The following is a 14,650-nucleotide window of genomic DNA, read 5'->3' as shown; positions in this document are numbered from 1 at the left end:
CGGCGATCCCGCCCACTAGCCGCCTTCACTGACCGACGCGGCCACAGCATGGGCCGGTCAAAAGCAGCACGCAGAAAAGCCGGCAGACGCGTCAGAGGTAACGGAACAGTCGGTGAGAACGGACGCACACAAAACAGCGGTGGCGGAGGGTGGGTCCGAGCCACTGGCGACGTCTGCCGCGTTTGAGTCGAAATATGACGATGCCTTCTAACTATCCTCTCACTCGCCAAGTTTGATCGCAGTTCTTTAAAAAAAAAATAGGCCGCCGCTGTCCCCATGGGGACAACTCTATGAATCTCCATGCCATTAATTCCACGCCTGAACCAATCCCCAACAGAAAAGACTAACCGGGGACCATGTGCCGGCAGTGAGCTAGTCTCTCCAGTGACGCACCAGGCGGACGGGAGGCCTGCTCACCTGCTCGTTCCACTGGAACCACATCCGCAGGCCATCCTCGAAAAATGTGCTGATCAGACAGAAGCGCGCCACGTGAGGTAAAATATGCTTCGTTTTGCGTAAAACCTGGAAAGGAGAGATCCGTGTTGACATCAAATGAGCGTGATTAGGAGATCAACTTTGGGGATACTCAGGGATCAACTTTGGGGATATTAGGGGATCAACTTTGATGGACATTAGGGGATCAGCTTTGATGGATATGGGAGACTGCTGACATGATGATTGTGACAAGACAGAAATACTGGGCAAATATACCCTATCAGAATGTAGGGTACACCCTAAGTAGAATGTAAGGTACAAAACAAGCATGACAACAATGAACATGTGCATCCTCCAAAAATTTGCAAAATAATAAATCTGAAATTGCACACACAACTAGCCCCAGGTGGTCTAACACTGAGAACTGAGCACTGCATGCAAAAATTGAGCATGTTCAACATCTTTGTTGCAATTATGGGTACAGGGGTATGAATAGTGCATTATACAACACTGACATAGCTTCAAACAGGTAGGTATGGAGTGTGCTTTGGCACACACCACACCTTGGCACAAGCAGTTTGGTCAGAGTCAAAATGGACAGCATGAAGCACAGTTCATATGATGAAACAAGATTACCACCTACAATCTTTTCAGGTGTTTTCCCTTTCACAGCTGGAGTCTTCACAGCTGCACAGTTTTTCAATATTGACTACTCAGGTGGCAACATTTCAGTACTTTTTTGTACTTAAGTACTTATGCAGTACTTTTTTGTACTTTGACATTTAAGCTTGAGGCCTGTTGGCCATTGCCTCTCTCTTGCTCAAAATCCAGCCAATTGGCATCAAACTGGGCAACAGTCAACAAACATCAGGCATCACAAATGGACTGGGCAGGTCCGATGCCTGGGCTCCAGGTCAAAGAGATCAGCACAAACACATTGAGTGTGAAGGCTGCCAGCCCCAGGATTGTGGCAGCACAAATTTGTATTACATCTTGGCACCAAGACCTACTGAATTAATTTTGGAAAACCATGACAGACAGGTGGCAACTATTGGAGATTATATCAACTAAACCTGAAAGATGCCTTGAATGGTTTACAAGGGGAAATGAGAATGAAACTTTTAACTATAATGTCTTTCTTGCCCAAGAGAAGCTAGCAAAGCCAACGAGCTGTGGGATATACAAACAGGTTCCATGGATTTGTTTCAAGGTAAGCCTTCATGAAGATTTAGCAGAGGTCCACTTATGCAGCGCTTGCACAGCAACCACAACAATCCTTTGAAACCTAGCTGGCTGACACAAATCTTGCTCAGCAACTTAATCAGAGATCAGATAGCTTGTAACCATTTCCTTTCATAAATCATAATATTTTAACTTTCATTCTATAAAGTGGATAATTTAGAATGATCCTTTTTGCAAATATGACAGCACTGTCAAAAAATTGGTTTAAATGGATATCTGCTCCTGTTTGATCACTTCTTACATGTCCATAATGGTCCATTTTCTGATCAGTTTTAATGTTGCCATGTTACCTTGCTAAAGTCTTGCCCCACTTTGATAGATGCTTTTTAAATCTTTTTAATTTGAACCTTTTAGTTTGCTCTCCTTCACAGAGATGCAAAGAAACATAATTTGACTGAACAGCTTGCTTGCAAATTTGCTAGATTTAAGCAGCAATCTTTTGCAGAAATGCAAGCAATGTTGTTGAAAACTGCATTAACCTGCCACCACTGAATGAGCAGATACCAACTTCTAAAAATATAATAAGCTGTACCTGCATTCCATACATATACATTATGCATAACCACAACATATGCCTGAGCCACATAGGGCAGATACCAGCATTTTTTATCATCCACCTACTGACAAAATGTGAAGAGTAAAGAACTGGAAATCTGGCACAATTTACTTGATAACCCAGTGGAAATTAGGTGTTTATGCCTCATACTTTATTATGGACATGCATTTGGCCACCAGGTCATACCTAATATGCCTCATCAAATCTGTGCAACTTAAGATGGTAGATCATTCAACTGCCAGCTATTACTTCAAGGTACATTTTGCATGTTAATTTACCCATTACTCCAGGACAAAAAATTACAGGTTTCAGTCCTATCTGCAGCAAATAGAGTGGCCAAATGCCAAAGTACAGATATATCCAATTCATACAGATGGTTTTCAACATAACACTTCCCCTAGCAGACTGAACATGTAAGCCACCTCATGCTGCAGCACCAAACAATCAAACCAATGGCATGGTGTTGCTAAATCCCTAATGATAAATAACGCAACAACCGACTTAAGTGCACGCATGCCTAAGAGGCAAAACATACGCGCATATGTACATCAAAATTAATGTTCATAAGCATATATTAAGGAATAACCGTCACGAACCGGTCGAAATCCATAAGAACATAGTGAATTTTGCTTACCTCATCCGCGACGATCCTCAGCTTTTGATAAAAATTCTTTTTGAGTCGTCATATTGCTGAAAGTCCGGCCGACCACGCGTCACGTCAGCCGCAAAAGGCTGAATTGGGTCGAAACAGGAATTTTGTTATGACATCACTTTCGACATCGTCTGCTGAGGCGGTTGTCTAAAGTTTCTTGACTGCAAGGTATGTTGAATTTTTAATTATCCTCTGATGAAACTGGATTAGAACAGGGCCAACATTTGGGGAAAATTGAATGAATGATCAAGAGTTATTACATTTCCAGCTTCCACGTTTTTATCGATTAATGATGGCACCTTTCTGCAGATGGCTCTTCTTTTGTTATCGATAAGGATTGGTATTGATACGTTCAGTCTCAAAAATCAGTTTGGAGCTAAAGCAGTTAATAAGAAGTAATTAAATTCTGTTGAAAGCTATTTTATTATTAAGAAAGAGGAGGACGAAGGGGGAGTTATCGATAAGAAGGTGTAATCATTTTCGTCACTTCGGGTCACTTCCTTTTCCGTTATCGCTGGGCGGCGGTGGGTCATCCGGGCAAATCTCCGCGATTCAATATGGTTGGAAAGAAGGTGAGCGAATGCTGGTAGTCGAAAGGACTGACAATAACATGGCGGGAGCGTTAATTGTCGTACTTCGTTGTTGTTTCACCGCCAGGTGTGTGTTGACGGCTAGGACAGCCGCACCATTCGGGCGGACTATGTCGTGTTAGCGTCGATGTTTCCGCGTACGCGAGTCCTTTGGCTAGGGCGCACTTGAGGTGGGGTTGTTCATAGTGGTAGCACTGCTCGATTTTCTGTAACATCCACACTGTTAAAAAGAGTAGTGATGGATGCCCTTCATAACCTGATTCCGTCCTGCAGGGCAGGGTTTGGTTTCACGGTATCATGTGTTGCATATGCAGCAAAACGCCGTGATTGTATTGGGCGCAACATCAGCGCTGATATATCAAGGTATGGAACAGGTTCCAATATATTAAAGTTAATAAAGTAGTGTAGGTACATTGGTTAACTGACTGGTGGGCATCATATAAAGGTTAGCCTTCTGGATAGTCTTTTCGGCTTTTTTTTACTTGGGTACCTGTATTGCCGACGGTGGGGAGAGAGCTACGCTGGCTGCAGGGTTTCTGTACTGCCATGATGGAGAAATGCTGTTAGGTATCAGCCGACGTAGTGACGTCACTGAAAATGGGTTTGCATCGATCGGGGTTCTTTTGGGCCGACTGAAGGCTACAAGGCATTTGCTGGCGATATGATGTCACTGGTATTCGACTGGATATGTGACGTCACTGGTGGTGAGGCTTTAGGGCTTTTGGGTGCAATGAATGCCGTAAAGCATCACCCTGACGATATGTCGTCGCTGGTATTCAATGAAACATCAGGCGCAACGGGCCTTATTCCATCTTTACCTTTCGTACCTGTCTGCTGCAAGCATTTGCGTGCCGAATAAAAGCTTGACCGAATCACCTGAATGTGTGACGTCACCAATCATCACTTGATACGAGTGCACTTAGGCCCCACAGCTGCGGTGTATCATGTTCCGTGAAATATCACTGGGTATCGTGACGTCAGTGATATTCGACTAAATATTGGTCGCAACAGGTCAAGGTTCATTTTGCTTCGTACCTGTCTACTGCAAGCACTGGCGTGATGAATAAAAGCTACCAAATCACGTGAGTGTGTGACGTCACTGGTCATGCATTTTTATGGATCTTTGGGGGCCAACCGAGGGCCGTAAAGCATAACCTAATGATGTGACGTCACTGGCATTCGACTGTGTGTATGTCGCTTGTGATCAGATTTTAACGGCCTCTTTTGGGCCGACGAAAGGTCATACGACATTAACTGAAGATGTGCCGTCACTGGTATCCGAATACAATTCAGGCGGCCATGGCCATGCTCCATCTTTACCTTTGGTACCTGTCCATTGCAAGTATTTGAATGCTGAAGGAAGGGTCTGCCGAATTACCTGAGTGTGTAACGTCACTAACCATTAATTTGTATAGACTGTTTTGAACCCACTGTAAGCCATACCACATCAGCTGACCATGTGACGTCACCGGTTTTCGTCTAGGTGTCATGCGCAACAGGCCATGCTCTATCTTTGCCTTTCGTACCTGTTTACTGCAAGCATTCGCGTGCTATATCAAGGTGATGCTGAACCATCTGAGTGCGTGACGTCACTGGTCATGAGTTTATACAGGTTCACTTGGGCAGCCCAATGCAACAAAGCATCATATCCTGTAAAGCATCGCGGGATGATATGACGTCACTGGTATTCGACTCAACATCAGGCAACAGGCCATGTTCCATCTTTACCTTTCGTACCTGTCTACTGCAAGCATTCGCGTGTTATACCACATCATTGGTTAAGAGTTCTTACGGGCTCTTTTCAACCCCCTATATGGTATAATGCTTCAGTTGACGATATGATGTCACTGGTGTTCGACTTAACATCAGGCACAACATGTCATGTTCCATCTTTGCGTTTCGCACCTGTTAAAGTATTGGCGAGCCTAATGATGGCTCTGCCGAATCACCTGAGTGCGTCATCATGAGTTTTTACAGGCTATTGTTGGCCGAGTGAAAGCCATTAGGCATCATCTAACGATATGTCGTCACTGGTAATCCACTAAGTGTGTGACGCCATTGGTCATGAGTTTTCCCGCGCCTTTTTGGGCCGACTTAAGGCCATTAGGCATCAGGTAACGATATGACGTCACTGGTATTCAATTAAGCATCAGATACAACATGTCATGTTTCATCTTTACCTTCCGCACCTATCTACTGCAAGTATTCGCGCGCCACGTAAAAGCTCTGCCCAATCACCTGAGCGTGTGGTGTGACTGGTTATGAGTTTACGCGGGTTTACTCGGGCTGACTAAAGGACATCAAGCATCATCTGGCGATGTGACGTCACTGGTATTCAACTTAACACCAGGTGCGACAGGCCATGTTCGTCTTTACCTTTCGTACCTGTCTATTGTAAGCATTGACACGCTTAAGGAAAGCTCTGTGAAATCTCCTGAGTGTGTAACGTCACTGGTCATGAGTTCTTTACGGGCTGCTTTTTGTACCTATAGGGTACAAGACATCAGTTGACGATATGACATCACTGGTATTTGACTTAATCTCAGGCGCAACAGGCCATGTTCCATCTTTGCCTTTCGCACCTCTATACTGCAAGTATTCGCGCGCTACATAAAGGCTCTGCCGAATCACCTGAGCATGTGGTGTAACTGGTCATGAGTTTACGCGGGCTTACTCGGGCTGACTGAAGGACATCAAGCATCACCTGACCATATGACGTCACTGATATTCGGGCTGTGGCCCAGACTTATGGCCGCTAGGCGGCGCCCTTGATTATTATTTAGCCATCAGGGCATTCCGGACCGTAGCTGCTCAGGGGCGCATCCTGTGATGCCGGGCGGAATAGCTTTGCATATACGTCGGTTGTGGGCTGGGATCACCTTTGTTTTGTGTTTACGTTTGTTCAAAATTTTAGTCGTTGAAACAGCCCGTTGCGTTTGAAGTTTTTACTTAATGGTGCGCACAATAAAATTAGTGTGCTTAACTATGGTGCATCTCCCACCTCTGCTGCGGAACTCCGTAGCCGTAGGTGGCCAAGTGACCTCCTACCAACGATGATCAGTGACGTCACATACTCAGGTGATTCGGCGGAGCCTTCATATAGCACGCGAATATTTGCAGCAGCCAGGTACGAAAGGCAAATATGGAGCATGACCTGTTGCGCCTGATGTTTAGTCGAGCACCAGTAACGTCATGTCGTCAGCTGATGCATTATAACCTAAAATGGGTTCAAAGGAGCCCGTAAAACTCGTGACCAGTGACGTCACACACTCAGGAGATTCGACGGAGCCTTCATTCAGCACGTCAATACCTTTAATAAACAAGTACAAAAGGTAAAGAAAGTACGTGGCATGTTGGACCTGATGTTAAGTCGAATAACAGTGACGACATATCATCCTGTGATGCTTCACGGGAGGTGTTGCTTTGTGGCCTTGGGCGGCCCAAGTGAATCCGTATGAAGTCATGACCAGCGACGTCACCCACTCAGATGATTCGTCTGGAGTTTAGTCGATTACCAGTGACGTCATATCGTCAGCTGATGCTTGATGTCCGTCAGTCAGCCCGAGTAAACCTGCACAAACTCATGGCCAGTTACACCACACGCTCATGCGAATCGACAGAGCCTTTTGTAGCGCACGAATACTTGCAGTAGGCAGGTGCGAAAGGTAAAGATGAAACATGGCTTATTGCAACTGATGTTAATTCGAAAACAAGTGACGCCATAACGTTGTCTGATGCCTAATGACCTGAACTCGGCCAAAAAAGGCCCTAAAAGCTCATGACCAGTGACGTCATACACTCAGTGGATTACCAGTGACGTCATTCGTTAGCTGATGCCTTATGGCTTTCGCTCAGTCAAAAATAGTTGGTAAAAATCATGACCAGTGACGTCGCACACTCAGGTGACTCGGCAGAGCCATCATTTAACGCACCAATACTTACAGGTACGAAAGGCAAAGATGGAACATGACCTGTTACGCCTCATGTTAAGTCGAACACCACTGACATCATGTCGTCAACTGATGCATTTTTCCCTATAGAGGGTTCCAAGGAGCCAGAAAAACTCATGACCAGTAACGTTACACACCCAGGAGACTCGACAGAGCCTTCATTCAGCACGTCAATACTTGTAATAGACGGGTACGAAAGGTAAAGATAGAACATGGCCTGTCGCGCCTGATGTTAAGTCGGACACCAGTGACGTCATATCATCAGCTGATGCATTATACCGTTTGGGGGTACAAAAGGTCCCGTAAAAAGCTCTTGACCAGTGACGTTACTTACTTACTCAGGAGACTCGACAGAGCCCTCATTCAGCACGCCCATACTTCCAAGAGACAGGTACGAAAGGTTAAGATGGAACATGGCCTGTCGCGCCTGGAGTTTAGTCGAATACCAGTGACGTCATATCGTCAGCTGATGCTTGATGTCCTTCATTCAGCCAGAGTAAACCCGCGTTAACTCATAACTAGTTACACCACACGCTCAGGTAATTCGGCAGAGCCCCTGTGTCGCGCGAATACTTGCAGTAGATAGGTGCGAAAGGTACAGACGAAACATGGCTTAGATGGAGCATGGCCTGTTGCGCATGATGTCTAGTCGAAACCCAGTGACATCATATCGTCAGCTGATGCCTTGTGGCCTATAGTAGGCTCAAAAGTGTGCAAATTAATGGTCAGTGACGTACACACTCAGGTAATTTGGCAGAGCCTTCCACGGCAATGCTTGCAATGGACAGGTACCAAAGATAAAGGTGGAACATGGTCTGTCGCGCCCGAAGTTCATTCGAATACCAGTGACGTCACATCTTCAGTCATTGCCGTATGACCTTTCGTCGGCCCAAAAGAGGCCGTAAAACCTCATGACCAGCGACACGCACAGTCGAGTGCCAGCGACGCCACATCGTTAGCTGATGCTTTATGGTCTTTAGTTGGCCGCACAAAAAAATCCGCCAATACTTGCAGCAGACATGTACGAAAGGTATAAATGGAGCATGACCTGTTGCCTGATGTTCAGCCAAATACCAGTGACGTCATTGTCGCCAGCTGATGCCTAACGGCATTTCGTCGGTCCTATAGGGCCCGTGGAAACCCACGGCCATTGACGTCTTACAGTCGTACAGCAGTGACGTCGCTAGCTGACACCTTGTGGTCTTCAGTTGGCCGAAAAGCACCGTTGGAACTCATGGCCAGTGATGTCACACACTCGGTGGTTCGGCAGCTTTCATCCAGCACGCCAATGCTTGCAGTAGACAAGTACAAAGGTAAAAATGAAGCACGGCCTGTTGCGCCCAGTATTTATTCGAATACCAGTGACGTCACGCTATCCGGTGATACTTCGCGGACCACGACACACCGTGGTCGTGGGGCCTAAGTGCACTCGTATGAAGTGATGATTAGGGATGTCACACATTGGGGTAATTCGGTCAAACTTTATGCGGCACGCAAATGCTTGCAGCAGACAGGTACGAAAAGTAAAGATGGAACGAGGCCGGCCGCGCCTGATGTTCAATCGAATACCAGTGACGACACATGGCCAGCTGATGCATTACGGCATTCAGTGGACCCAAAAGAGCCTTACATACTCACGACCAGTGACGTCACATACCCAGCCGAATACCAGTGACATCATATCACAAGCAAAAGCCTTATGGCCTTCAGTCGGCCCGAAAGAACCCCGATCCCGATCGATGCAAAACCATTTCAGTGACGTCACAATGTTAGCTGATGCCTCACAGCTTTTGCCCCACGACAATACTCGAAACCCTGCAGCTACCGTAGCTCTTCCCTCCGTCGGCCATACAGTACCCAAGTAAAAAATTACCGTCTTTTCAAAGGTAGTAGGTGTAATTGAGCATAAAAAGGCTTGTGTGCATCATTGCCTTCAAAGTTAAATTGTTTGCAGCAAATATGTGAGTACTCCAGAGAGCTAGAGATTGTCATTTCACATTGGAGGATTTCAAGAAATTCAGGTATTGTGATGATTATTTCAAGATATTTTGCAGGAAGGTGTTGTGTCTGAGGCTGTCATTAATTAAGGCCAGCACTACCTATCAGAATAGGGAGCTGAATAAGAACTCAGGCCCATATTTAGACCCAATATGCAAATTGGTATCTGAATATAGCATGTGTCATCAAACTGTGAAATAAAATGGCATACTAGTGGCAGTGCTGGTGGTATGCCAGCATGTAATCAGAAGACTGCTGGTTGATGGTGGGTAAATGAGTTAGATAAGCGGTGAGTCAGCATAGTATTGTGCAAAGGCTCTGTTGCGGTGGTAAAAGGTTAGGATGGTTGGTTCAGCTTAGGTTATCTGGTTGAGCATAGTCTGTATTTCTTGCTTTGTGATATTAATTATTGATATGCTCAGCACAAACAGCAAACTTGCAGTCACTGTGCACCATGTAGAGCACCCCTTCCTCTCAGTGGGGACGAAATAGACAGGGTGTGTTTTTCCAGCAGATCATAGATAATTGGCCAGTGTTTAACAATTTTCTGGAATGGTATTTGGCGCTACTCACATGGCAAATTGCCCCAGGTCAAGACAAAATGCATCATTGCTTTGCATAGCCATTAACCTTAAGCTGCACGTGGAGACATCTGGGAGATAATTTTTGGACCAGCAAAAGTCAATGGAGAATGCGGATGATTATCTGAGATAAAAAGTTGTTGGATTATTTATATTTCACCAACATGGTCTAAATATGCCACCTGCAAGGACTTGTGAGTCAGGGCAGGATTAGCAACCTTTGTTTCCAGCCCTCCAATCTTGCCAGTCTTGCCACACCCCATTAGGTCTGCAGGCAGTGATGCAGGGACCTGGGAGGGAGCCATCTAGGGGATGCCTTAGGTGACCACCCCAGGAGACAGCCACTTGGCATCACATTTGTGTGTTACTGGCCTGAAACCGAGCCAGTCATGTGACAGGTGTTGAGGGTGTGACGTGGACAAGCTGCATCAACAACCATCAGGCATGGGGCCATGTCTTGGCTCACAGGTGTGAGGTCTCTGGTGTTGCGCTTTTGGCGCACTGATCCACACATGGTGTGCAGGTTCCTGGCGGCACAGTAGCATGTGTGCTCCCCCTTTATTGGGCTCTGATCTGGACCTTGTTTGTATCTTTTCAGAAGAAGGGAAGTCTTGCCAAGAAGGGCAAGAAGGTGGCAGCTAATCCGCTGTCCACCAAGAAGGTAGAGGCCAAGAAGGCTGTCAACCCCCTGTTCGAGAAGAGGCCTCGTAACTTCCGCATTGGTGGGTTGATTTATGTTTTAAGGTACCAAACTGATTTCAGTACAGTTTTTGTTCAATCATTCTCTAGGTCTATGATGAGAATTATCACTGCTTTAAGGCAAGCCACTAGTGAGGCAGTGCCATGCTAGATAGCATGCCATTGAAAGCAGGCATTATATGCAATGCAAACCATACATGATGTCATGCATAGTTCACCTGAACGACAAGTGTTGAACACATTCCGTTTCTGACGCTGCTCGTCCCACACCGCGTGCCCGCCGCCTGGTGCCGTGTCTGATGCCGTGCCCTGCTGCCACCAGGTGGCGATATCCAGCCGCGCCGCGACCTCACCCACTTCGTGCGCTGGCCGCGCTACGTGCGCCTGCAGCGCCAGAAGGCTGTGCTGCAGCAGCGGCTGCGCGTGCCACCGCCCATCAACCAGTTCAAGCAGACACTGGACAAGCAGACAGGTGTGCATTAGGCCGCCCGCGCGCCCGGGCGTGCGATGATATGCACGGAGCGCCGGAGGACCGCCGGCCGGCCGCGACCCGGCCTTCGTGCCCCCAGCCGGGGTTGCGGGGGTCTGACGGGCGCCGTGCGGCCGGCCCGGCACCGTCCTGGCGGCTCGGCTCCACAGGTGGCGCCAGATCTGCCCGCGTGCGACGCGCTGCACTAGGCTCCGATGGGAGCCAATGATGTGCGAGATGTGCACTAGGCCCAAATGCGGGTAATGATGTGCTGGTGGTGCACTAAGCCCCAGTGTGGGTCATGATGTGCACTGGTGCACTAAGCTCAAACATGGGCAGTGATGTGCAAATTTGTGCAAAGCAGCCAGGTAAAGTGCTCTTCATTCTCAGTTTTTGCATGGATGTGCTAGTTCATGTTGAGAGACTAAATGTTAGGTGATGACACTTGCAAAGCTCCAGGAGTCAAATGACTAAGCTATTCCACAAGGATCTCTGACAACACCTGGTGCCATCTACTGGTCGACATGCCTCACTACCTGCTTTAACTGCACCCCCAACCCCATAGCCACCCAGCTGTTCAAGCTGCTGGACAAGTACCGGCCTGAGTCGCGCCAGTCTAAGAAAGAGCGGCTGCGCGAGCGTGCCAAGGCTCGCGCCGAGGGCAAGGAGGACGAGCCGACCAAGCGGCCGGCAGTGGTGCGGCAGGGAGTGTGCACTGTCACGTCACTGGTGAGCAGTCCCGGCCGCTGTGTCGGCGGGTGCGAGGATGGGGTCGGACAACGTCGCCGGGGTTACGGGCCGGGCTCGGGCTGAGGTGGAGTCCACGCTGGGCATTGCATTTCAAATTGGGCGGCGTTGTTTGATCCCTCCGCGATGCCCGTGCTTAATCACTGCGGCGTCGCCGTGCGTTTTGTCTGGCTATGATGGGATGAATTTCTTCACCCGACGACCTCGTGGGGAACAAAATAACGAGCTTTTTAACACTGAGCACACCATGACCAGCTGCTGTGCGCGTGCGCTCCGTCCGCTCCCGGTGCTTACGACGGCGTGCTCGGCCGCCGCCAGGTGGAGCAGAAGAAGGCGCAGCTGGTGGTGATCGCGCAGACGTGGACCCGCTGGAGATCGTGCTCTTCCTGCCGGCGCTGTGCCGCAAGATGGGCGTGCCCTACTGCATTGTCAAGGGCAAGGCCCGGCTCGGCCAGGTGGTGCGCCGCAAGACGTGCGCCGCCCTCTGCCTGGCGCAGGTGAGGCGCAGAGGACGTGGGAGGGGTGGTGTCAGCGGGCCGGCGATGACCATGATGGGATGAATTTCTTCACCCGACAATGCCGTGGGGAACCACACAATCGAGCTTTTTAACACTGAGTACGCGTGTCTGCTGTCGCTCTTTCCTGTCGGCGTATGGGCGAGTTATAACCTCTGGTCTTGGCCACCAGGTGGAGTCGTCCGACCGCAACTCGCTCAGCAAGCTGGTGGAGGCGGTCAAGACCAACTACAACGACCGCTACGACGAGATCCGGCGTCACTGGGGTGGCAGCTTGCTCGGACCCAAGTCTCGCGCCAAGCTGGCTAAGCTGGAGAAGGCCAAGGCGGCTGAGCTTCAGAGCAAGGTTTAGGCGAGAGGCTACCGACCAATACACGGATTATTGTTGGAATGAGCTGTTTGCTTGGGGAGGTGGAGCTGTGATGGACGGAGCGGCGGATCAGATAGGCGTCTGACCGGTCTGGTCCAAGCAGATCCCTGAAGGTGCCGGTCGTTTGAGCGGAGCTCTGGGGTGGGTCTCATGACCACAAGACAGGAAGTGAACAGAAACTAATGTTGCGAAACTGGCTGAACGGGGAAACTAATGTATGGGACCAGTAGGAGAAACCGACCGAGCGGGCATGGCTAATGTTGCGAAGGTGGGGAAACAGGAGGTATGGGAAGCATCGGTGGCATATTTGGTGCTTAGATTTATTGACGGCCTTGCCTGACGGAACTGGGTGGCGTGGTACGGGCGCTTAGTACCACACCTGACAGTCATGCTGCGTGAAGTGCACACGTGTCCGAACGGAAGCCCGAGCAGTGTTTCACCGCGGGGTGCCGGTGCGTGCAAATGCAGGCGCAGCTCAGCGGCTGCGACAAGTCTTATTTGGCCGTATGCGTGCCCGGGCACCAAAGCATCGCGAAATGCAGCATCGATTGCGTGCTGGTGAAACTCATCGGTAGTTTTGCACTGACAAGCTGCGCGGGAGCCGGGTATCAGTGGCCCCACGCGAGCTGCTGTTGTCGCCCCGGCCGCTGCGCTCTTGCGGCGCTAGCGTCGCCGTCGGCTTGACTTGGGGGCAGCGCGCCGGTGGTGTCAGACCGTGGAGTGCCGCCGACGGGTTGGGGTGCGGTGGACCGGCGGCCGGTAGTCATGGAAACGTGTTGAGTCGCACGACGCGGGTGGATTAGCGCTCGTGATCGATTGGTGGACGGGGGTTCTCGTGAGCGTTGGACCGGCCGACAGGTAAGTCGGAGGCGTGCTGGCGCGTGCTGAGCTTCTGGCGCAGTGACATTTGGGTGATGCGTGTTCTGGCATGAGGTATCGCACATTATATGTGGTCGTGCCGGCTATTGGTCTTCCCTGCTGTTTGGAGGTGGTTAGCGTGGTAGAGATCACGTTACTACATGATCATCATCGGAGCCTACAGACCCTATGCCAGCGGCGTGGTGCCGTCCTCACTGTCCATCATGTCATTATATCATGTCCGTGCCTCATCGAAGACGACGACGTCACTTTGGTTCACAGGCTTCGACCCTGACGATTAACGATGTGCTTGGTGACAGTTCCTCCTTTCTTGATCCCAAACAGCTCTTTTCGTTTTTAAAGGATATTGATTTTGAAGTCATTTTCACACCGTACTAATTAAGTAACAGCATAGTTATGGGCGCAAAATGACCACTGCAGTCGACGCGCCCGAAAACTCCAATGAACAACAACAACAACATAATCATCATCACCACATTGTACGAGATCGTTAGCGTAGGGGAGATCACGAACTGGAATGATCAGTTCGGGACGTACCGACCACAGAGATGCGGCCCCGTAAATTGACGGGTTGGCAGGTGCAATCTGAGGGTGGTGAGTTGGCTGACCCTTCGCTCGATGAGTTATCGGAAGCGATCGTGGGCGGCCGGCCGGGCATAACGAGAGTATGATGTGACTGGTGTTGACCCGGCGCCTGGCTTTGGAGAGATCTCTGCTGTGGTTGGACTGGCTCGATTGCGTGGAGTCGTCTGAGCTCTGCCGGTGTCTCCCCTCGTGTTGCATTGTGCCTCTATCATGACGCTCTACACTCAACGCCAGCCTGACGCCCTGTGCTAGTATTAAGTCTCCCGGTATGTGTCCAGGGCTCTACCCTGCCAGCTTTGCGCCTTGTCGCCGCTGCGCGGTCTCTAACAAGGCTCAGTGGTGGGCCGACATGCGTCGCTATGCCTGACTGCAGCCTCGTAGT

General features: G+C 49.3%; 2 non-coding genes and 1 pseudogene across 2 annotated transcripts; all 3 read left to right on the top strand.

Annotated features, from left to right (window-relative positions):
- Positions 1-3,387: 3,387 nt before the first annotated feature.
- LOC119106925 (60S ribosomal protein L7a-like) lies at positions 3,388-12,825 on the top strand (annotated as a pseudogene).
- On the top strand, positions 12,088-12,164 carry LOC119106945 (small nucleolar RNA SNORD36). The gene has a single exon (XR_005095175.1). It is a non-coding gene; the product is annotated as a small nucleolar RNA SNORD36 (small nucleolar RNA).
- On the top strand, positions 12,463-12,540 carry LOC119106947 (small nucleolar RNA SNORD36). The gene has a single exon (XR_005095177.1). It is a non-coding gene; the product is annotated as a small nucleolar RNA SNORD36 (small nucleolar RNA).
- Positions 12,826-14,650: the final 1,825 nt, after the last annotated feature.

The sequence above is a fragment of the Pollicipes pollicipes genome, unplaced genomic scaffold, assembly GCF_011947565.3.
Source record: "Pollicipes pollicipes isolate AB1234 unplaced genomic scaffold, Ppol_2.1 Scaffold_6473;HRSCAF=7676_pilon_pilon_pilon, whole genome shotgun sequence".
NCBI classification, from domain to species: Eukaryota; Metazoa; Arthropoda; class Thecostraca; order Pollicipedomorpha; family Pollicipedidae; genus Pollicipes; species Pollicipes pollicipes.
The sequence above is the reverse complement of the archived record's forward strand: the minus strand, read 5'-3'. Positions and strand labels throughout refer to the sequence as shown.